Raw genomic sequence first — 22,635 nt, forward strand, 5'->3', positions numbered from 1 at the left:
CAGGAAGGAAGGCAAAAGGGAAATGATGGCGATCTGGTGGCAGTTGTCCTGTGAACTGTGCTATCGTCCCCTCTCTGAGTCCCACTAACCTGTCCAGAGAGCTCATTTTTCACCCAATTCGTTGGTACTGCAGCTAAAGCACTACATCAGCGGAAACTCCACTCCCCTCCCCTCCTTTCCCTGCTTTTCTCTCTCTCCAACCAACGACGAAGTCCTCCCAATGACCTCATTTATTTCATACTCCCCACCCCCAAACCCCCATTAACTGATCGTGAAACGGAGACTCAGTGGAAACACGTGATTTTACTGAAGTGATACAAGGTTGACAAGTGAGCTCAAGTTCTAATCTTTCTTACTAAATACACAAAAGCATTTTTCTAATATCTAGTCTAATCGGGATATCTTATTAAAGAACAAAACTTCATTGAAAGAGTGTGTGATATGATGCTTTTGATTCTGGCTGTTGTCATAACATCATGGCTCCTACGTGATGGCAGTGGAATGTGGAGATACGCAGCCCAGCCGCGGGGGGGGCCTCCAGAAATAGACATTGTGGTTAGTCACTGACTGAAATAGACATGGTAGCTGCCAATGGCATATATATAAGCTACTACCTTGGTTTCAGCCTTTGCTCACGTGCTAATATTCCCAGCAGAGGCAAGTTAACTCTATCAGCTCCAAAATGCCCCTTTTCTTTACCCACAGAAAGGACACCCAGATGTCAGCATGTGTGGAGGCTTTGCTGTGTGGCTGTCTTCAATTTAAAGCTGCAAACTGATAAAGTTCTTTGCTCAAATAGCAGACTAGGAAACATTTAAACCACACACCCACACACACCCATACATAGCAGGTGCACGCACACACGTGCACACACCCCCCGCCCACACACACCCCAGAAGCATCCCGGCTTATAATGTGATCGGGGGAAAAACAACTCAGCAGTTGTGCTTTCATAATAAATGAGCTTCCACTCAGGTTCAGTGGATAAAGGATGAGGTCGTGGATGAGCCGGCCTATCGTGGAAGGAAGACAACAATAAACGCTGAATATTAACATTTAGTTTCTGAAAAGAAACCTGGGGAATGGCTTGCAGCTTCCCTGAAGTTTATTCATTCCCATCTGAGGGATGGTGGTTCTGTACCCACCCATGAGAAGCCAGAGGGAACCAACTCAACCACCCGACTCTCTGAGTCTGGTGGCTGATATCCTCTGAGCAGAGTCTCCTCCGAAGTCTTGGGCTTTGAGCAACGAAGGCACCCTGGGATCTATATCCCGTGTGCCTCTGTTCTGTGCGTGGTGTTTCCTCTGCCTGGCGTGACCTTCCTTCTTTAACTGAAAAATTCTAGGCATCCTTCGAGTTCCATTCCAAGTACTGTCTCTCCTCTGAGAAAATGCATCCCACCCCTTGCTGCCAGCCGTCACCTCTTCCTCAGTGTCACTTTCACACTTAAACCTTTGTGAAAACACTTTTGATACTGAATTGCAATTAGTTGTTTGCATTTCTGCTTAAACTAGGTTTTCCGGGGCAGGGGCTTTAGGCGTTCTTCTCCCACTCTCATCTCGTCCATTTCAGCTTTGTACCAGGCACAAAGCAGAATCTCCCTAACTCCTTTAATTACTTCTTTAATGAACTATCTGGGGAAGAGGGGGGGAAGAGTTCAGAACTGGGAAGGCCATGCCTCATTATATAAAAAACTCTGGAGGATCTAAGTGTCTGGCAAAAATCATAGAAAATATTAAAAATCACCTTCTATGATTTTCTGGAATAAACAAGCATGGGGCACAGGAGAAGCACTGGGGAGTGAGGCCGGAGAGGGGGCCAAGACGACCTTCACCTCTCTCAGTGCTTTTCCTGGGACCTGACTTTGCTGGTGCCACTCAAATTCATCTCTGTAGAGACCCACTGCTAACGAGTAGCAGCTTTTGTTCTCCAGTAGCCTCCTTGACCAACAAAGGTGACTGCTGTTCCCATGGGCTCTGCCCTTCCACTCCTAGCTTTGGTATTCATTCATTCATTCCTTCAGTGTGAATTTATCAGGCCTTTATGCTAGGCCTGAGGCCATAGCTTTGTGGCAATTAGTCTGATTATTTGGAAAAAAAAAAAGAAATTTATGAAGTGCAGTGACACATTTGGATTAGTCTTTCAACCAGCTTTTCCAGGCATGCGTTATAAATGGGTGTTTTAAACCCCCATGATGGAGTCACCTTCATGCTCAGCTGACAGTCTTCTGTTTTACTGGTTTAAGCCTACAGTGACATCTTCTGGTAAACTCTAGAGTGCACCCCTGTGCAAGCCTGCGGCTCTCCTACCTAAAAACTCTCCCTTGTCCTTCAGAGTAGACAGATCGCAACCAGCAGAGTTAGTGTCTGGACCAAAGCACCATCCCCACGTGGAGAGAGAGAGAGGGAGCACAGGAAGGCAGAGGCAGACATTCACAGACGCTCTCATGTCATGGATGCGCAGCTCCTCCCTGATGAAGGTCTCCCAGTGCCGTTATGAGAGGAGAGCCGTCCAAGGTGCGCGGCCTCGGTCTCCACACTGTAGGGATTATCACAGCAGCAGAGAAATTAGAGGCGCCTACACGCGTGCACGCACACGTGCTAGTGATGAGCGCTGCCCTCCACTCAGATGCCAATAGTTCTGGAGACTCAGTGATTGCCAGCAGCCCCCTTCTTCCAGGGAAAATAGGCCCGGGGTGCCAGACTGCCTCAACTGGAAACACTTGATGCTGCTTGGAAAAAGATCCCATGGGTGAAAAGGAAGATCTGCTGAAGGGTGGGTCTCCAAGACTGTCCAGTGGCCTCCCAAATGGCATGGTGTGTTGGAGGTGGGAAGGCAGGTGAGGATAACCCCTGGGAGGTTTTGTTGGGCAAAGGATCGAGGCTGCTCATTATTCGGAGTGAAGAGTTGTCAGGGAAATGTCAGAGGAGCCGTCTCCCCACCCAGAGCAACTGAGGACGTGGAAGCCCAAGCCAATGGGACAGTGCGTGGAGAGGCACATAGGCACAGAAACGTGGGTGGCACTCTTCCAGCGCCCAGTTCTGTTCAAGCACCTGTGTGCCTGGCACTGAGAGAGGCCCTGGCGAAGCCTAGAGGGCTAAGACTCGGGGCCCCTAGCAGAGCGTTCCATTCTAATGTGCTATCAATGACTGGACCAGGGACAAGGCACAAAGAAAGCACCTTGCAGTGACGCTCAGCCTAGCCCGATGACAGAGGAAGAGTTTCTGTAGCTTTATTTTGAAAAACAAGGGAGAATTAGATGAGGCAAAAAAGAGCAGAATGGAGTATGAGGCAGAAAGGTCAGCATGAGCAAAGGCACAGAGGCATAAACTAGCCTGCTGTGTGCGGAGGAAAGGCACAGGAAACATCTTACTGGGAATTACGGGCCAGTGGCCGGAATGGAGGATGGAGAGGTAGTTACGGACCGGGTCGTGGAAGGCCTCAGATGCCACATTAAAGAAGTTAGATTTCTGGGAATTCCCTGGTGGTCCGGTGGTTAGGGCTCCACACTTTCACTGCCGAGGACCTGGGTTCAATCCCTGGTCGGGGAACTAAGATCCCGCAAGCCACGTGGCATGGCCAAAAAGGAAAAAGAAAAAAATTAGACTTCTGAAGGCAACAGGGAGGCCTTTTTCAAGGGTTTTAGGCAAGAGAGTAACATGAAGAGGTCTGCGTTTTAGAAAGATCACTGTATATGGTGTGTGGAATTGGGGAAACGAGTCGAGGTTACTATAGAAAACAAGACAGAAGAAGAGGGAGCAGACTAGAGGGAGATTTAGGAGGTCAAAGTAACAAGACTCAGTGACAAAATGAATATAGGGGAGAGGGAGGAGGAGGGGTAAGGAGGCCTCCCAGGTCTCTGGCTGAATGGACAGATAGAGCCTCAGACAGTGATCTGGGCTTGAGATGTGGAGTTGTCAGCAAAACGTGGTAGTTTCAGACCTTGAGGACTTACTTAGGATCGGTTTTAACTCCACAAGTGTGGCTTCAGGTATTTGAAGACAGCATTCCAGTACCCCGAGGTTTCTTTTCTTCATGCTAAATATGGTTTTCAACTGTTCTCTCCACTGCTTCAGGTCCCCTCACTATCGTTTTGTTTACCTCTGAATATATTCCACTTTATTGGAACATGCCCTCTAGGCACAGTCTGACAAGGAACAAGTAGGGACAGTCTATCTCCGCCCTCATTCTTGACACCATTTCTCTTAACGTGGCCTCATATCACATCAGCCTTTCTGGCAGACGCGTCACATCACTGACACACTGTCAACTACCTTCTTGCATTCTTTTACACATAGGCCATTTGGAAACTCAATCTCCTTTGTCCAGAACCGAGGCAGTTTGTTTGTGGCCCTGTTTAACTTCTTCTTGGTAGAGGAAGTCTAAGCCTGTCAAAACGCATCTGGATTCTGATCATATCCCCCAATATCTTCACCATATCTTCTTATTTTCTTCTGGCAATGCCTGGATCCGGGCATTGATTAAAACAGAACAAGATGCAGGTGAGAGCATATCTTTGGTAGCTGCTGGAAATCTCCCTTCGAGTTGACAGAAACCCGAAGGGTGCTGCTGAATGGTCTGATTTAATTTTAAACGAGTGAGCCAAGCTCAGCCACAGAAAAATCACACTCAGCCTGTTTCAGTTAGTATGTTTCAGTTAGTAGTGATTGGACAGGAATATCTTGTGACCAACCATGTCATTTCATTAAGGTGACCAGGTGTCACATCTTTACAGTCATGACTCCCACTCAGTTACCCGAGTTGACCCCCTCAGTTACCCGAGTTGATTTAAAGACCATTGTCTGGTGCCTTTGTATGCCCATGGTTTCTCAACAGGCAGGACACAGTGAAAGGTTTGCCACCCTCTACAAGTCTAGGCCAACTTTTACGTGTCATTGGTAAGCTATTGTGGAAAAACAGCAACCAAAGAAAGAGCTGTCCAAGCAAGAAACCTGGAGGCCGTCTTTGACTTCTCTATCTCGCTTACCTCCAGCGTCTGAATTTTCCCTAAGTCCTGCTGATTCTAGTTCTTAAGAGCTCACAAATCCATCCTTTTACCACTGCCTGGAGTCAGGCACTCATCACGTCTCTACTCAATCACTGCATCAGCGTCCTGGCCACCTCCTTGTCTCCAGCCTCACATCCATTCCACACCCCCATATGGCACGCATCTGACCTACCACTCCCTAGTTAAGACCTCTTAATGGCTCCCTATCAGTTATGACATGAAGTTCAAGCTCTTCCACATGCCAGACACAGCCTTGTGGGACCTGGCAACAACCTTTCTTTCTCTCCAGCCTTATCTCTATCAAGCTCCCTCTACACAAGTCTTTCTCAACCATGAGTAATTTTGCATCCCACCCCTCCACTTCCCTTCCCTGACTCTAGGACCTTTGGAAATACCTGGAGACATTTTGGTTGTCACAACTGGGGGTCAGGTGCTACTGGCATCTAGTGGGTTGAGTCTACGGATGATAAACAGCCTACAATGCAGACTATTGACTAATTATCAGTAGTGCCAAGGTTGAGAAACCCTGCTCTATACTCTACCTTCCAAGTATGCAAACATAATCTTAATATTCCAAATTGGTCCCAGGCAAAGATCCTACAGGCCCTTTTCCTTTGTATATGGAGTGCCTACTCTTTGGAAGGGCTTCGATCTGTCCTTTGTAGGTTACCTGGAAACCTCCAAGACTCAACTCACAGATTGCCTCTTCCTTGACCTTCCTGGGCAGAGTTAGCTGCCCTGGTATTCCTCTGTTCCAGCTGTGCTGGTATTCTCCTATTGTAGCATTTATCACCATGGGCTGTGATTGTCTAGTGATTTGTCTGCTTCGCCCGTTGGACTATGAGCTCTGGAAGGGTAGGGACTGAGTAGCATTTATCAACATAAGCTCCTCTGGGCCTGGCACAATGTTTGACATAAAATAAGTGATTAATAAAAGATTGTTGAATGAATGGCTGTAGCAGAAGCAGCCGAGCTTACCATGAGCTAATGGGAAAATGCCTATCATTTTCTTTGATAAGGAAAAACCACTAGATGTCAGTATTAAATAACAGATATACCATTTTACACCTGTGCCGGAACATTTTAAGGAGCTCTAGCTATGAAGGAGATCTAGTTATATTTAGCAGCTGTCCCTGACTTTCTGTGTAGTAGCCCAATGTTAAAGAAGGCTGGGAAGTTTAAGGATATTAAGAGTAAGTAAATGGATAAAAACAAGAACCATACAGTTTTCATTTTCATTGAAAGAGATTATTCTGAAATAAGTACCTGAGTTCTAAGTCACAGAATTCGAGACTTGGCAGAGCAAGAAGAAACCTTTGAGATGGCAAATCATCTAAATCAAAGTCTTCACTTTAGAGGTGAAGAAGTCAAGGCCCTGAGAGGCAAAGATTTGCCCACAGGTCACAAATTGCCAGTAGCTCTTGGGAATCAACCTAACTGCAAGGAATATTCCTGGGCTGAAGGCCTGTATTTTTAGTAGCTCCTGTCTTTGTGTCGGTTAATTACCTAGGACGGCACAGTAAACCGGGCCTGGAAGAGCCCACTAACCCTCACGAAGGGGAACATCTGGCTGCTGAGAGCAGGCACTTCCTTACACCAACTGCGTAGCCAGGAGCTGGGAGCCTTCGTGCCTGGCACTTACACATTAACTCCCAGCAATACTGTGAATCAGATACTATTATTCCCATTTTGAGGATGAAGAAGCTGAGACTAACAGATATGATTTGACCCAGTGTCACAGGTTAAAGTAGGGATGCTCAGACATGAACCAGTTTCTCTTTGACTCTAGAACCTGGATTCTTCCCATCCTACTGCTGGGACACAAACCCAGGACTTCTGCTCCTATGAACAAGCTAAGGAAGTGGTTCTCAAATTGTGGCCCCAGAATCAAGCAGCATCAGTATCACTTCACAAATTGTTAGAAATGCACATTCTTGGGTCTACCCACTGAAGCAGAAACTCAGGGGCTGGAGCCTAGCGATCTGTTTTAACAAGCCCTCTGGGAAATTCTGATGGACGTGTGCTCGAGTATGAGAACCACTGTCCTAGGCATGTGGCTTCAGATATCAAAAGTCCCTCAGAGATCCCAGGGGTGCCCAGAGTGTGGACAAGTGACCCCAAGAGGAAAAAGCATGACAAAACAAGCCTAAGGATGCCCATTGCTGTCCGGGGAAAGCCCAGGGAACTTGGCCTGAGCAAAGTTATGAGGATTATGCTGTAAACATTTACTTTCCTTTAAGGCCACTGGTTCACAAAAGGCCACAATAAGGTTTTTCCGGCACCACTCAAAGTGGGAATAAATATTAAAGCCCTGTTTTTATGGAAGAAGACCAGCAAAACTGTACAAGTTAAGGTCATAGGAGTGATCAATAAAAAGTTAATTTAAGAAACGAAACAAATTCTTAGCCCAAATCAATAGGACTGAACATTTTGGTACACCTGTAGCTTAGTTTTGTATTTTATTTTTAAAGTTCAGCCTTTGCACATCTTATTCTTGGAGTAATGATGAGTGGTACAGAAATAAGAACTGTGGTTGGTGGTCCTAAGTAGACTTGGGAGGGGGGCTGTACATGACATTGGGCCATTAATGCCGAAGGTCTGGTCTCCTTCCTTGGTTAATGATGTCTAAACCAACTGCACGGATCCTCCCATTGCATGTAAACGACTCGGTCAAAGCAAGGAGGATGGCTTGCAGATCAAACAACATTAATATATGAACACAGATGAAACGAAAGTGTAGTTAAACGATTCAAAGGCAAATATGCCTCTGATGGGATTGGATCCCCCAAGCCCTGGGGTTACCATTTTAGCTGCTTTTCTTGTGTGACTCATATGCCAGCAGTCCCCAAAGAGGAGTCCCGTAGATGCTGTGATCAGCAGTGGCAGCAGCCTCATAAAAGCAGTGTGGAACTTGGGACTTCCCTGGTGGCGCAGTGGTTAAGAATCCGCCTGCCAGTGCAGGGGACACGGGTTCGAGCCCTGGTCCGAAGATCCCACATGCCGCAGAGCAACTAAGCCTGTGCGCCACAACTACTGAGCCTGCGTGCCACAACTACTGAAGCCCGTGCACCTGGAGCCCATGCTCCGCAACAAAAGAAGCCACCGCAATGAGAAGCCCGCGCACGGCAATGAAGAGTAGCCCCCGCTCGCCACAACTAGAGAAAGCCCGCGTGCAGCAACGAAGACCCAACGCAGCCAAAACAAATTAATTAATTAATTAGTTTTAAAAAGAACAGTGAATTCTCATGGCCTTCAAAAATTTTTTTTAAAAAAGAAGTGTGGAACTTGAAGAGCGGACAACTTTGAAGTGGGTGGATGCTCATTTAGATGTGTTGTCTTTGGTACATTTGTCAAAACAGTCCTGTGGCTTAGTAGTCATGTGCGGTCTAGTGAGAACAGTGAGCCCTTACAGTCACGTCAAGTGGGTTACTTACAATCACTTGATTGTCTTCACAACACTAGGAAGACCTAAATGATCTGGATGCTGAATTTCTCTCTTTTTCTCCTTCAAGCTGATGCCCACAATTAGGCCAGGCTCTCCAGGGCAACCCAGGAGAGGTGGGGAAAAGGACCAATCCTTGGGAGCCCAATGATCTATAAGACAGCCACGACTTTCACTGGCTCTTTGAATGGGTTGACTTAGAGTCCTTAGTGGTACACAGGCATTCCAGGAAAAGCATCTACTGGACGTAAAACCAACTCGGAAAAGGCTGAAGTTCTCACACCCCCCAAATAAGCCATCCAGTTCTCCTTGCAGGGGGTTTTCTGCTATTCTTCACACCTCACCCAAGGGAGCAGTTCTGTATATGTAAAATAACACCTTAATCAATGCCTTAATTAACTGTTTTTCCCCCCCCTCTGGTTAACTGAAGGTTAGCCTGTGTGTATTGTGAGGGAACATTCAACGAAGCACAAATGGGCTTTCCTTAAACAGAAGGATGTTTTTCTATGCCATTCTTCTTTTCTTTCTTTTACAAGGCAGGAAAGTGATGGTTTCTTATTTGGTGAAAGGGAAGAAAAGAAGATTTCTTATGTCTGTAAATTCAAACCCACCGTGGAACTCTTCACACAATAAGTCCTGGTGATATTTACTTCTTTTTAAAGGAAATCTAGCTCTCCTCCTTCCCAAAGTCCAGTAGGCTCCGAAGTACATAAATCTAAGGACTTTTGCAAACAGTGAGAAAGCTGAGATTTTTAACAAGATGTGAAATTCCAAGCTTTATGACCCGTAGTTACCAGCCTTCACCCAGAGTCCACTCAACTGCTTGGCAGCATGAAGAGTTTTGCAGCTTACACTGCCCCTGAAATTTTTTGCATTCTAAAATTACTCTGTGAGTCTCGGATCATTAATGCTCAGTGTGGTTCTGAGGTGGAAAGAACTTTTAGAGAAAAACCCTTTCAGTGTGAAGGGGTACGATCTATCCATGTCCCATGGAGACCAGTTCTGCCACTGATTAACAAACTCAGGCTTCCTGCCTTCTCCCTCCCCACATGGTATTTCTCAGCTTCCTGAGTATTTCCATGTGGCATCCCCCTGGCAAACTGTCATCCCCTGAGGGTTGGCATCTGGGGCAGCCAGGGTGAGGGGTTGGTTTTCTTCCTCCCTCCAAAAGAGCGGGCAGAGGTGAAAAGGGGGTAAACTTCACCACCCAGGGGACAGGAGGAAGTCAGGACAAATGTCTAAATGCCGTCCCTGGGACCACCATGGCTGATGTCTTGCTCTTCGGATAAGCATCCTTGGTAACTCTTGTCGTGGGTTTCAGTGAAGATAAAATGGGTGATATATATAAAGTTCTTGGAACCGAGCTTGGAACCCAGCACTGAACAAATGTTAGTTACTATTGTTGTCATTTTTATAACTGTTGTTGCCGTACAGATTAGGGTATTCCGCTAAGAGATGCTATTCAATCCTCCTAAAATCACAAAGCTGGCTAATGACTCTGTCAGGTCCGTGTGACTCCTGAGCCCAAACTCCTGCCCTCTGCCCTGGCTGAGGTGCCCTATTTGCTCTTTGGCCAGGTGTATCTGAGCCTGCAGCTTGTGTGCTCTCTCTGGGTTGTACATCCCCACTTGCACCTGGGCACCGAGCACAGCCTAAGGCGCTACAGGCCAAGGGCACAGCTGGCCTGGCCGGAGCAGGAAGTTTCAGGAGGAGGGGGGTTGGATATGCCAGGATGTGAAAGGAGGGGCTGGGTCCGTGGTTTCTGTGAGCCCCTCAGAGTGATGGGACATGAGCACGGCAGAGCTGGGGGCCCCCACTACCCATCGCACGGATGAGGAAACCAGAGAGCTGCTTCCCCTGCCATCTCCAGATGGTGAGAAATCTGGAGCCCCTCGGGATCCTTGCTTTAGGGACTTCCCCGAAGACAGGGACTCAAGTAACAGGCCTTTTGCAGGCACCTCGGGTGTGCTTTGGAGAAATCATTAGAGGAGAACTGGTGGAGATAAATGCCTGCTCTCAGCATCGTGCTATTTTCCAGAACAGCACAAGGGAAAAGTTTCCTCCTCGATGAAGGCTGCCCTTCTCGTGTCCTGGGTTGATGTTAATGAGCTCTAATATTGTTGTAAGGTGCTGAGAGAGATGAAGCGCAAACCCTGGCTTTTGTGGGGAAAACAGACCTCGTTTACCATTTAAACTGTGAAGACTGGGAGCCATTCAGAATTTCCAGGGCTGGCAGGGTCGTGCCTCCTTTCCCCTGGGAGCACTTTTTTTCCTGCAGGTATTCAGGCTGCAAAAGGCACAATTACTGGATAACGCGGCTGTGCTGCATGTGTGTGGAAATGAGCATTATATACAGCACCAAGCGCAGCCTGGTTTCCTCACAATGATAACGCTGGATATCATCACAATGGTAACGCTGGAAACGGAAAACGAACTCACTAGTTCCCCACCGGACCTCTCTACCTCAAAAAAGAATCCCATGTCACGCTGGAGTCAGTACAGGAAGGGGCACCAAAGACAGAAAGATTGTGCTGGAGCGGAAGGAATGATTTTGAAGGATCTGTTAGTGGGAAAAGCCTGCAAGAGTTCTAGAAGTTCTGTGCGTCAAAGGGTCATTTCTCGTGGTGTAGATAAGAGACTGGATAACCGTGTTTCCCCTCTAAGGCAAAAGAAGACCGTCTCTGGAATCAGTGGTGCCCTCCTCACCCACTCCGCAGTCCCAGGCTGCTCCTCCAGGTTACAACTGAGTATCGCACTGGAATGACCCGAGTCCTGGGGAAAAGATATTTTTGTACCTGTCCAAAATGCGCCAGAGTGGGAAAACTTAGAGTGTGTGAAAACAGACAATGATGGATGTTTTGAAATAGAAGTCCTGGTTCCATTTTGGCTGGTGAAAGCACAGACATCCCACAATTTTTGACAGATTAGAAACTCTATTTATTTAGGCCTCGCCACACGGCTTGCGGGATCTTACTTCCCCGACCAGGGATTGAACCCGGTCCACGGCAGTGAATGCGCAGAGTCCTAACCACTGGACCGCCAAGGAATTCCCTAGAAACTCTTTTTATTTTATTTATTTATTTTTTTAAACACACAGATGGTCATATCTTTATTTATTTATTTATTTATTTATTTATTTATTTATTTATGGCTGTGTTGGGTCTTCGTTTCTGTGCGAGGGCTTTCTCTAGTTGCGGCAAGCGGGGGTCACTCTTCATCGCGGTGCATGGGCCTCTTCACTGTCGTGGCCTCTCTTGTTGCGGAGCACAGGCTCCAGATGCGCAGGCTCAGTAGTTGTGGCTCACGGGCCTAGTCGCTCCGTGGCATGTGGGATATTCCCAGACCGGGGCTCGAACCAGTGTCCCCTGCATTGGCAGGCGGATTCTCAACCACTGCGCCACCAGGGAAGCCCTAGAAACTCTTTTTAAATGGCACTTTCCAAGCAGCATCTTGGGCCAGATGGAGCCCTATTTTTCTGGGAAGGGGTGGGGCCATCTTCTAGTCACAGTGGGGAGCTGCTCTCCAGATGGGGGGGAACCATGTTCTGCGTGTGGAAACCGGCCCAGCTGGTGAAAGCAAACCCCCTGTGATGGGGACTGATGGGTGCACCCACAGGTGAAGGCAACAGACCCACATTTTGCACAGAGTAGCAGGGCCGGCAGGCCCCTCGGAGGTCACTTGGTCCAATCACTTTACAAATGAGAAGAGCAGAGCCCCGAGATGAAAGATAGGGGCTTGCCTGGGGTCACATGAACCGTCTGTGGCAGAGCTGTGATCCGAAACCAAGTCACTGACTCCTTCCTCAAGTTTCAGAAGATCATGCTCAAGGTGACTGACAAACAGGAACCAGCTTCAGGGAAAGGCAGCACCTCTGTTTGGTTAGAAGCTCACTTATTCTCCACTGCAAGATTTGAAAGCCATAAAGAAGGACTAAAAGTCAATGCTCAGACTAAGAGAGATGTCTGACTCTGATTTTCTAATCGAAGGCAAATGCTTGAGGGTGCAACACCCTCGGAATCTTCCATTAATCATTGACTCTGAAGACATGTCAGTGGGGAGTCAGAGTCATTTACATGCTGCAGGAACCACCGACAGAGCTTTCCCCTGGGGCTTGGCTTTTCTCCTTGGAATCAAGGTTAATTCTCAGACATAGTGACCCACAGGAAGTTGGATTGAAGGCCCCAGATGATTACTCGAGACATCCCCCTTCCCACAATGGTTTTTCAGAAAGGTCATCTGAAAAAAATCCACTGATATCCTGGGACAAGGAAGGAAGAAGGGGAGGAGGAAGGAGGGGAGAGAGGGAAGGAAAAAGGGAAAGGGAAGGCTGGTCAATAACAATCAGAAGTTTCATGTGAAATGATGGATGACTCACTGCTCTTATATCTTTCGTTCCTCACACAGGACAAAATATAGAACTACCATTTTAGGGGGCTTCCCTGGTGGCGCAGTCGTTGAGAATCTGCCTGCCAATGCAAGGGACACGGGTTCGAGCCCTGGTCTGGGAAGATCCCACATGCCACGGAGCAACTAGGCCCGTGAGCCACAACTACTGAGCCTGCGCGTCTGGAGCCTGTGCTCCGCAATAAAAGAGGCTGTGATAGTGAGAGGCCCGCGCACCGCGATGAAGAGTGGCCCCCGCCTGCCACAACTAGAGAAAGCCCTCACACAGAAACGAAGACCCAACACAGCCAAAAATAAATAAATTAATTAATTAATTTAAAAAGTGAAATTCTTAAAAAAAAAAAAAAGAACTACCATTTTACAGATGAAGTTTGAAATTCAAACAAAGGAAGTGACTTGCCCAAGGACACACAACTCATCAGCAGTAGGTCTAGGACCATAACCCAAGTCCCCTAACTCCCAATTCTCTGCTTTCCGTACCATTCTCTGTTGCACATTAAGCCCCCAATGGATGTCTGAACAGTCTATTTCTCTTGTTTCGTCTTTCCAACCAGGCTGTACATTCCTTAAAGGTCAAGACTACTTGGGGGAATTCCGTGGTGGTCCAGTGATTAGGACTTGGCGCTTTCACTGCTGTGGCAGGGGTTCAATCCCTGGTCGGGGAACTAAGATCCCACAAGCCAAGCGGTGTGGGGGGAAAAAAAAAGCTGGTAATCAAATAGTATGTACAGCATTATTTTAAAACAAAAAAGACTCCTTGGCATGTCTCCCATCTCTCAGCACTGGGCCTAGCACCTTATGGGAATGCAGACTGGTGGGTCAGTTAATGGAATATTTACCATCAAGCCTTGGAATTGGCCAGGATATTCTTTTCTGCCTTCTTCCACCTCTCTGTGCATCAGCTCCTTCTCTCAGATTATTCCCCACTAAACAGAGCTCAAGGGCATTATTCCCCAAGCTACACAGGCCTCTTCCTCCCAACATTCCCCTGCCTCTGGCTTGCTGCCACTCCTCCGGCCCCAGCGTTGGCATTCCCTAGCCAGGAGGGACTGTTGCACATGCAATGCCACCTGAAAGGGTGAAGAAGAAGGCCCCTTCCCCTCAAACACCTCCTCACTGAGGCCCCAAATCCCACCCTTAGTTAGAATTTTGCTTGTCCTTCATGATGGCTAGAAGCTGTTGTCCTCCAATCTTCACCATCCCTGTCCTACACCTCCCCTTTCCTCTCGCCTTTTCCTGCTGGACTCTCTCAGCTTAGGCTGTTCAAAACCTTAGATATGGAAAGAAAGTGCTTAGACAAACTCCATTCATCAAAGTATCATGTACTTGGCGCCACCACAAGGATTTCCGTTCTCGAGAGGCATTCCCTGAGGGGCAGCGCTGCACCCTCTTCACTTAGGAGAGCATTTCTGGCAGCAGCAGGGCAAGCACTGAAATCACAGCCGGCAGGTGACTGGCTACTATGCCGGTGAAAGGCTGCTTCAGTGGTCTCAGTCAGGATGCCTGAGCCTTTATGCTCAAAGAAAGCACAGGAATTTAAAATGAGGCCATTGGTGATGGTTTTGATCAGACTGCTTTTCCTTTCCAGAATCATGAATCAGTCATGAACACACTTAAGATTTGATTTCCCTAGGGCTATTTTTGAAGTCCTCTTGTTTCCCTGCCCCACCTCTTTCCCATTTAACATTCAGGGGTCAAGATGTTACAAGAAATGTGTGAGGGGAGAACACAGCAACCTTCACCTTCTGTGCGGTGAGAAAACGTGTTGACAGTTGAAATAGGGGCAGGTACATTTTGGAGAGGCCGGTGTGGCCGCATTTCAGTGTACCAAGCATAGTTCAGGTGACAAGTGAGTCACCTTTGAGGCTCTTAAATAATTTGAAATATTTCTATTTCTCAGGTCATTTTCAAGGATTAAAGAGCTATTATTCCAAACATTTTTGAAGGCATAACACTCTCTTTGTCCTCTTCTTCTGAAAAGTTCTCTATCGCAAAGGTGTTTTTTTTAACAAAGCACATTTTCTTTCTCTCTCATTAGATCTTTACAACATGCCTGTGAAATAGACAGGTCCAGTCCATTTCATAGATGCAGGTATTAGTGCACAGACAGGTGAAAGGTCACACAGCTAGTAAGGGATCAAGTTACCTATGTCTGAAACCCACGTCTAGACATCCAGACTCGTCTTGCTACCTCATGCCACTGTGCTCATTTATTTGAGAATGAAAGGAATTTCGCGTGAAGCGGTGCAGAGCTTTCTGCAACACCCTAATAGGACATGCTACCAGGGCCAGCCTCGTTGGGTGGCAGAATTTTCAGGGGTGCTGGGAAGCAGAGCTCCCCCTCTCACAGTTGGCCAGGAAACCACAATGTAAGGTTTATTCCTTTCCTTTAAGGATCTGCCTCCTGTGTCGGGGGTGGGGAACAGGCGATAGGGGGTAGTGGGTCATAAGCCACTAAGACTTATCAGTCATTTAGATGTCAGAGGGTCTAAATGACCTCTAAGATATACCTCCTGTAAGTTTAATAATCAGATCTCACATTGGGGAGGGGGAAAGGGGGTGTGTAGGGCATGTAAAGAGACGGGTATCAAGTTTGGAGGAAGAAACAGGAAACTAAGAAAAAAAACTGAGTACACCAAAGGCAAACGTGGCAGCCTTAGAATTTTTCTGGGGCTAAGGACCCGTCAAGAATCTCTGGTTTAAAAGTAAATGTAAAAGCAAAGATATAAAGGGTAAAGCACAAGGCTTTGCAGGGAAAATTAGCAGACTGATTTTTCATTGAATAATGCCCACGATTTATCACTAAGTTACTGGTCCAGGTATCTTCCATTCTATCCCTGCTCCCCTGCACATGGACTCCCACACACTCAGCCAACCAAACTCTTCCTCCTTGTGCCTTACAAGCCGCCTCACGCCTCTGCTTCTGCTGGCCCCCCAGGCACACTGCCTGCTCCTCTCTACCTCTCTCCAAACAGGTCTTCTCCAGCCTTCCTTCCTCCTGATGGCCATAGTTGAAGCAGCCACACCTTCTTTGGAGTCTGTAGAAAGGGTTATCTTGACTTCTCTCCGGGGACTCTATTCATCTGACTTTGTGACGTTGGTGTTCATGTCCAAGTCCCCTTTTCCCTCCAAGGCCATGGGCATCGTGGAAAGAGGGCAGGAATGGGTCTTCTTGACATCTCTTCTCCTCTCTCCCCATGGACGTAGCTGACCCCAAGTCTTGGGAAGGAGTCAGCCACTGATAAATACTTGGTACTTAAGAGCTCTGTCTCTGGGGTTAGAAAGTTCTGGAAGCAAGCCCCAGCTATGGAACCCTGGGCAAATTACTTAACCTCTCGGTCTTGGTTTCCTCAGCTCTAGGCACCCAATCTCACGGTGTTGTGATTCTTCAATGAGATAACCCATGTAAAGTGCTTAGCACGATTCAGGTCGCCTGGTACGTGTCCCACAATTATTTGCTATTAATATTATTTTTCTCTTAGTGAAACGTGCAGTCCTCTCAGGGTCCCTTTATCAATCACCCGACTGAGACATCATCCCACAAGCAAAGGGAATCGTGTCAGGAGGGTTTCTTCAATGCCCTGACTCACACTCTAATTACAGCAATATTTAGCTCATCAAAATGCAGGGAAAGACAGGAACTGGTTTCAACCTGAATCCAATATTTCTGGGGCCCGCACGCTGAATGCTGCCGAAGTCTCCACTCCCTGAGCAGCGGTTTGTAGAGATGGAATAGCGGCAGTTTTTCATTTTCCAGAGTCCACTCACCCTTCCAAGAATCTCAATGCCTCATTGATTCATAATACAGTGCATAAAGATTTCATTTTTCCTGCCCACAGTGATACATTATGGAAGCAATCTGTTTTGCCACTGAAAAGTTTGCTTAGTAGAAAAATTTGGAGTTTTGACATTCAGGAAATTACAGTCATCTGTAAAACACGATTGATATGCCAAGGCTAACATTTTCATTGCACTCGCAGAGCCAGAATAACTATGATAAAATATGTGTTACCCTACACACGTTTCAGGATCTTTTAAGGAAACGTTAGTTAGCTCTGAGAGCCCCTCCCAAGGCTCCTGGACTGTAATGGCTGTTCCAGTTAGCTGTTCGCCATTCACAAGGGTACCCCCATCGACCAAGCCAAAACTCGGGTCCTCAGAGGAAGCAACGGCCTAACACGTCTTCTGACTTGGCCTTGTGTTGGAGGCTGGAGCTACATATTCTCATGCCACCAGGTTAAAGACATGAAAGAAAATCAAGGAAAATAAGTGAAAAATATTCCACCCCCATCGTGGAATTGTTAGCCAGCCACAAAAGGCCCAGGTTTATATTAGTTAGAACTAGAAGTTGAAGGCTTACAAAAGAAAAATTAGACTGTGCTATATCTGCTCTCTATATTTTTACACCCAAGCATTTCTTTGTCTCTTTCTGGGTACCATTTTCAGTGTTAAATGGCATCAGAAACCCAAGTCTCTGGAGTTATCCACCTGTTCAACTTTTGATTTTGGAATGATAAATGCAATTTAGCTCAGGAGCGTGGATGATCTTTATGGCCATATTCATGCAGCTGTCCGTTCAGGTTGGGCTAGGTGACGGGCAGCTTTTACTTGGTCCTTATCCATTGAGACCCATGGGAAGTACACATGCAAATGGTCTGGTTCTGGGGGCAAAGGGACAGGTGCCACTGCCCTTGACATTGGAAACAGCTTCACATGATTCCTATCTAACCACAAGTCAACTTCTTTAGGTACTGAGAAAAGCCTTCTGCACAAAACATATAAGTGTGTGTCATGGATCAAGCAGTCTTTAAAGACCTCAGAGAAGTCCTGCATGCATTCATACTCAGTTACAGCAAGTGTTCACAGACCCTTTACTAGGCGTGAGTCTGAGTGATTAACATGGAGTAATTCATTTACTTATTCTCATCATCTATGTGGCAGGTGATAGTACTATCATCCTCCTTTTATGGATGAAGAAACTGAGGCACAGAGAGGTTGAGCAACTCCTTCAAAATCACACAGTTATAAGAGGTGGAGCTGGCATTCAAGCCTCCAACAGGGTGGCTGTAGAGCCCACGCTCTTGACCTCTATGCTCTATTGCCTTGCTTAAACGTTTTTGGGGAAAAGCCCTCTCTTGTCCTCCTGAAGCTCTTGGATACTCCCTCCCCTTTTTTTACATTGACAAAGCATTCTCCTCCTGCCCCATGTTAAGCTTCTTGCAGCTAACAACTTAGCTTCATTCATTTCCCAACAGTGGTTGCACAGATGCTAGAGAGGCAAAGCTAAAGCCAAAGGGGGTGGGGAGGAGGAGAGATGGGTGCCAGACACACAGTTAGGCGAAGAACATGCCGACCTAGGAGCATTTGGACCCACCAGCAGGGGGATCCGAGGAAAAGTGATTTCTCAAAAGGGTGTGGAGGATCCACTTGCCCCCCACTGGGCTTAAGCTTTGGGGGGTACCCATATTCGGGGTTCCTGGATCCCATTGCTCCCCTTTGGTCCTTATTTAAACTGATTTGGCAACTAAATGAGGGAGACTGGGAGAAAGGAGAACAAAAAGGACTCATCAGAAGACTAGAATGAAGGGAAGTAGAGGTTAGAGGAGTGGAGAAGATGGAGAGGAAGAAAGCAGGGTCAAGGGGTTGGTAAGGAAAGGAAAGGATGAAGGGAGAATAGAGAAAAGAGCAGAGCGGGAGGAGAAAGTGGAATACGAAGGAAGTGGCATGAGGTGGGGTGTGGAGGTGGCTAAGAGACGGGGGAGACTGAAGGGAAAGGCAGGTGGAGGCGCTCTCCCTCCTGCCTTCCTGTGATCCAAAACCTGTCCACACGGGCTCTCATCTTCTTTACTAGCCGTCCTTGAGCACTTGGGTGCCAGCGCAAGGCTCTTCCCTTGCACCGGGCTCCATCTAGATGACCTTGCTCTTTCCCTTCTCTGAGCAACAAGTGCAGTTAGAGTCAGTACTTGACTCTTTTCCCTGAATTGTTACACACGCTATTTTTTAAATTTCTTTTATTCAAGTAGAGTTGATTTACAATGTTGTGATAATTTCTGCTGTACAGCAAAGTGATTCAGTTATACATATGTATACATTCTTTTTCATATTCTTTTCCATGATGGTTTACCACAGGATATTGAATATAGTTCTCTGTGCTATACAGTAGGATGTTGTTGTTTATCCATCCTATATATAATTGTTTGCATCTGCTAACCCCAACTCCCAATCCACATGCTATTCTTTTTTTTTTTTTTTTTCGGTCTGTAACTAGGCTATATACTCTTCAGGGGTTGGGATCAACTCTTACAGCATTATTGCTGTCCCCAAATCTCTCTCCAACCATTACAGGAAATTCTTTGAGCATTAGGGTGACTGACATATTTAGTCTCTTATAATCATTAGTTCATGTTTATTAGCACGTACTTTATTAGAAAAGAAATAAATATCCTTGCAGGTATGGGACACGAGACAGAGAGTTTTTCTTGGGAGGAAAGGCACTGTTTGGAGATTGCAGGTGCTGGGGGAAGGGACCAAAAGCACACCCAAGGGAAGAATGGTTCTAGGTGCCCCACATAATTCACTCACTTAACAATTCCCCCAGAGTTTATCTATTGTATAAAGCGAGAGATCCTTGATATATTCACGTCCTTATATAACCCTTCTTCTCTATTTATATGATACACATGACTCAACTTTAAGAAATAGTTCTTAAATACTCCTAGGCACGAGTAAGAAAGCTAGGGCTTGGGAACTAGCAGCCCCGGGTCTCTTCAGTGCGGCAAGGGACTGTCATCCCAAGGGACTGTTTCCAGAGATGGCTCTCACAACCCCTGCGGGTTGTTGAGAGTGGGAAGGGTTTGGGAGACCCGCTAAAGGCAGGCACCCAGAGTGCCCTGGTCCCACTCAATAATGAAGGTGGGCTTTCCTTCTCAGTCCCTCTTGCTTCAAACCTACACCGACTAGGCCTGTATCTCTTTCAGTACAGTCAGTCTTCAAGACCTCAAGAAAGCAAGGCTTTTTCAGGGCTCTGGAGGTGCAAGCCGGGGGCAATTCCAACACGGTTCTCCCTGGCTGTCCTTTCTTTCTTTTCTTTTTTCTTTCCTCTCTTTCTTCCTTTCTTTCTTATTGAAGTACAGTTGATTTACAGTATTGTGTTACTTTCAAGTATACAGCAAAGTGATTCATATATATATATGTGTGTATATATATATATATATATATATATACACACATATATATATACTCTTTTTCAGATTCTTTTCCATTATAGGTTATTACAAAATGTTGAATACAGTTCCCTGTGCTATACAGTAGGACCTCGTTGTTTATTTTATATATAGCAGTGTGTATCTGTTAATCCCAAACTCCTAAATTATCCCCCCCCCTTTCCCCTTTGGTAACCATAAATTTGTCCCAGCCCCTTTCACCAAGTTCTCTAGCTTCAGGGATTCAATCCCTTACCTACTTAGCAATTTTCTTCATTCCTGTCCCTAGGTGGTTTCTTTCACACCTCCCCCTATTGTTCTGTTTCCTCCAATTCCAGGGTGATCGATGACCCACTAGGCATTTACATTTACAAAGCAATTGCATTTACATAAGATAGCTCCTATCAAGAGCCCAAAGAGGCACAACTATAATACATATATAATAGGGAGAGTGCCTATTCATCACCCACTTTTACAGTGCCTTCCAACAAGATGGACTGTTCTAGGAATTGGTATATAAGGGGAGAGAGCCCTGTAAAATTTATCGCTAAAGGTAATCAATGAGTTCCAACTAATGCGCTCCACGCCTCGAGGTGAAAATATAACAAAAGTATGGGGAAAACATATTTACTCCATAAAGTTTGCTGAATTTAATTTGTGCTTTCATTGATTTCATTTAATACAAAGATTATATAATCAGAAAGTCAGTAGCAATTGAGAATACCAAGCCTAGTCTGCGCCCATCAGGGCATTTTGATAATATCTAGAAATGGCAGGAGATTCTCATTTAATCGAATTGGAAATGCAACATATATTAGCTTACAGAAACTTAATCAGTGTGATCAAATTAAAACGGGCCACTCAGACATACCATGCTGATTAAGGCACTTGCAAACACTCCACAATTATCAGAGATTTGTGGTGTTAATGATTTAAACTCAGGTTTTTTCTCTGGGGATTCAGCCCTGGACCTTTTTTTTTTTTTTACTAGACAATTAGAAAACTCCATCCTTTATTTTGAAAAATGTTGCAATAGTATTATTGACATTAATTCTCAAAGAATGCAGAATAGTAAAGACCATGTGCTGCTGCTTAGTTTTTTCTTTTAACAGTCAATGACTTCCCTTTGGGATGAGGATCATTAATCTCAAAGCTTTAGCTCTTGGGAGTGGTAATGAAGTTTGGCAATGGTAAAGTGACCATTTTTAAATGTATCAGAGGAAAACTCCACTTTTCTGCTTTCTGCAAAGCAGCTCTATGTTTTACTTAAAGGGGTTTGCTTATAGCCCTATTCCAAAACCACTTTGAGTGAACTGCCTTGTTGTCCTGGGTAGGAGACTACAGAAGTAGGCCATTTCTTTCAAATGTGTTCTTAATAGACCATTATGAACATTAGCTTGGGAGATGTGAATTACTCCTCCCCTCCCCCCTTTAAAACCCATCTTCCCAACCCACCACCCTTAAAATGCAGCAGTAGTAAATTACCTGGAAAGGATCTCGTGTTCCTAGCTCCATTATTTGTGTGAATAGTGGTGATGGGGGCTTGTCCAGCTATTTGTTTCTACTTTAGTCAGCAAAGCCAGTCCCTACATTAACAGCAGAGAAAATGGAGATTCAGAGAGGCTAGGTGACTTTCTTAAGGTGGCAGAGTTAATAAGGATCAGGTCTGCGGCTAGAATCCCAGTCTTTCAACTTTCAGGGTTTTTTGTTTTTCTCCCATCAATGCTTGGGCCCAGCCCAGTCTCAATTAGGACAAATACCAAGTCATTGGAATCTGCCTTAAAAGGATGGTGCACTAAGGAATAAGCCAGTCAGTTAATGAAGATAAGGACTACTGCGGGGATAGAGCAGAGGAGGATGAAGAGGAGGAGGGGAATTGTGTGCTGAGATGGGGTAGGAGATCTGACTTCCAGTAGACCTGGCAGCAGCCTGCTGTGGCAAGATGGTTAGAACCAACATCCACCAAAAGCACGATCAGGCATTATTTCCCAGACACTAGTTTGGAAAGGCAGGGACAAGTGATGGGTTAAAATAAAGAGGCCTGTGGGGTCAGCGCATCCTCGAATCGCTCCCTGCACCTGTCTGTAATCTCACAGGCTCAGGGGAAAGCCAGGAGTCCTACACTTGGTTCGATACCCAAATCCCCAACACAATTCTCTTTGTTTAAAATAATCTTGAGGGTCTTTAAGATTCCAGGAGAAGGATTCATTTATTTATTCGTCTGTTCATGGAAAACATAGGGCTAAGTCATTTTAACATTTTCACATATTGAGTTACAGTGCGTTAGCGTTCTACCCTTGCAATAAGATGAAACGAGAGAATAGGCGGTCTTTCCCAGAGTGTGTTGCAGACACTTTATTCTGTTTCTTATGGACAGTTTACAGAAGTGTCTCATATCAGTGCATACACTAAGGGCATGATGTACTCTGGAACACTGTGGAAGAGAAAAGAATTCCACCTACTCTTCCTTAAGGAGCCATAGCCGTACATTAGCTGGAGAGATCAGCAAACAGGGGGAAAATGAACAATAAGAATGAGAGCTGTTACTTCCAGAACTTTGTCTTTTATTATGCAGCAT

At 46.0% G+C, this 22,635-nt stretch overlaps 1 protein-coding gene across 1 annotated transcript in view; it reads right to left on the reverse strand.

Moving 5' to 3' along the window:
• LOC118889201 (heparan-sulfate 6-O-sulfotransferase 2-like) overlaps positions 1 to 22,635 on the reverse strand; it is a 287,709-nt gene that overhangs the window by 3,233 nt on the left and 261,841 nt on the right. The window lies entirely within an intron of this gene.

This window comes from Balaenoptera musculus, chromosome X (assembly GCF_009873245.2).
Source record: "Balaenoptera musculus isolate JJ_BM4_2016_0621 chromosome X, mBalMus1.pri.v3, whole genome shotgun sequence".
Lineage (NCBI taxonomy): Eukaryota > Metazoa > Chordata > Mammalia > Artiodactyla > Balaenopteridae > Balaenoptera > Balaenoptera musculus.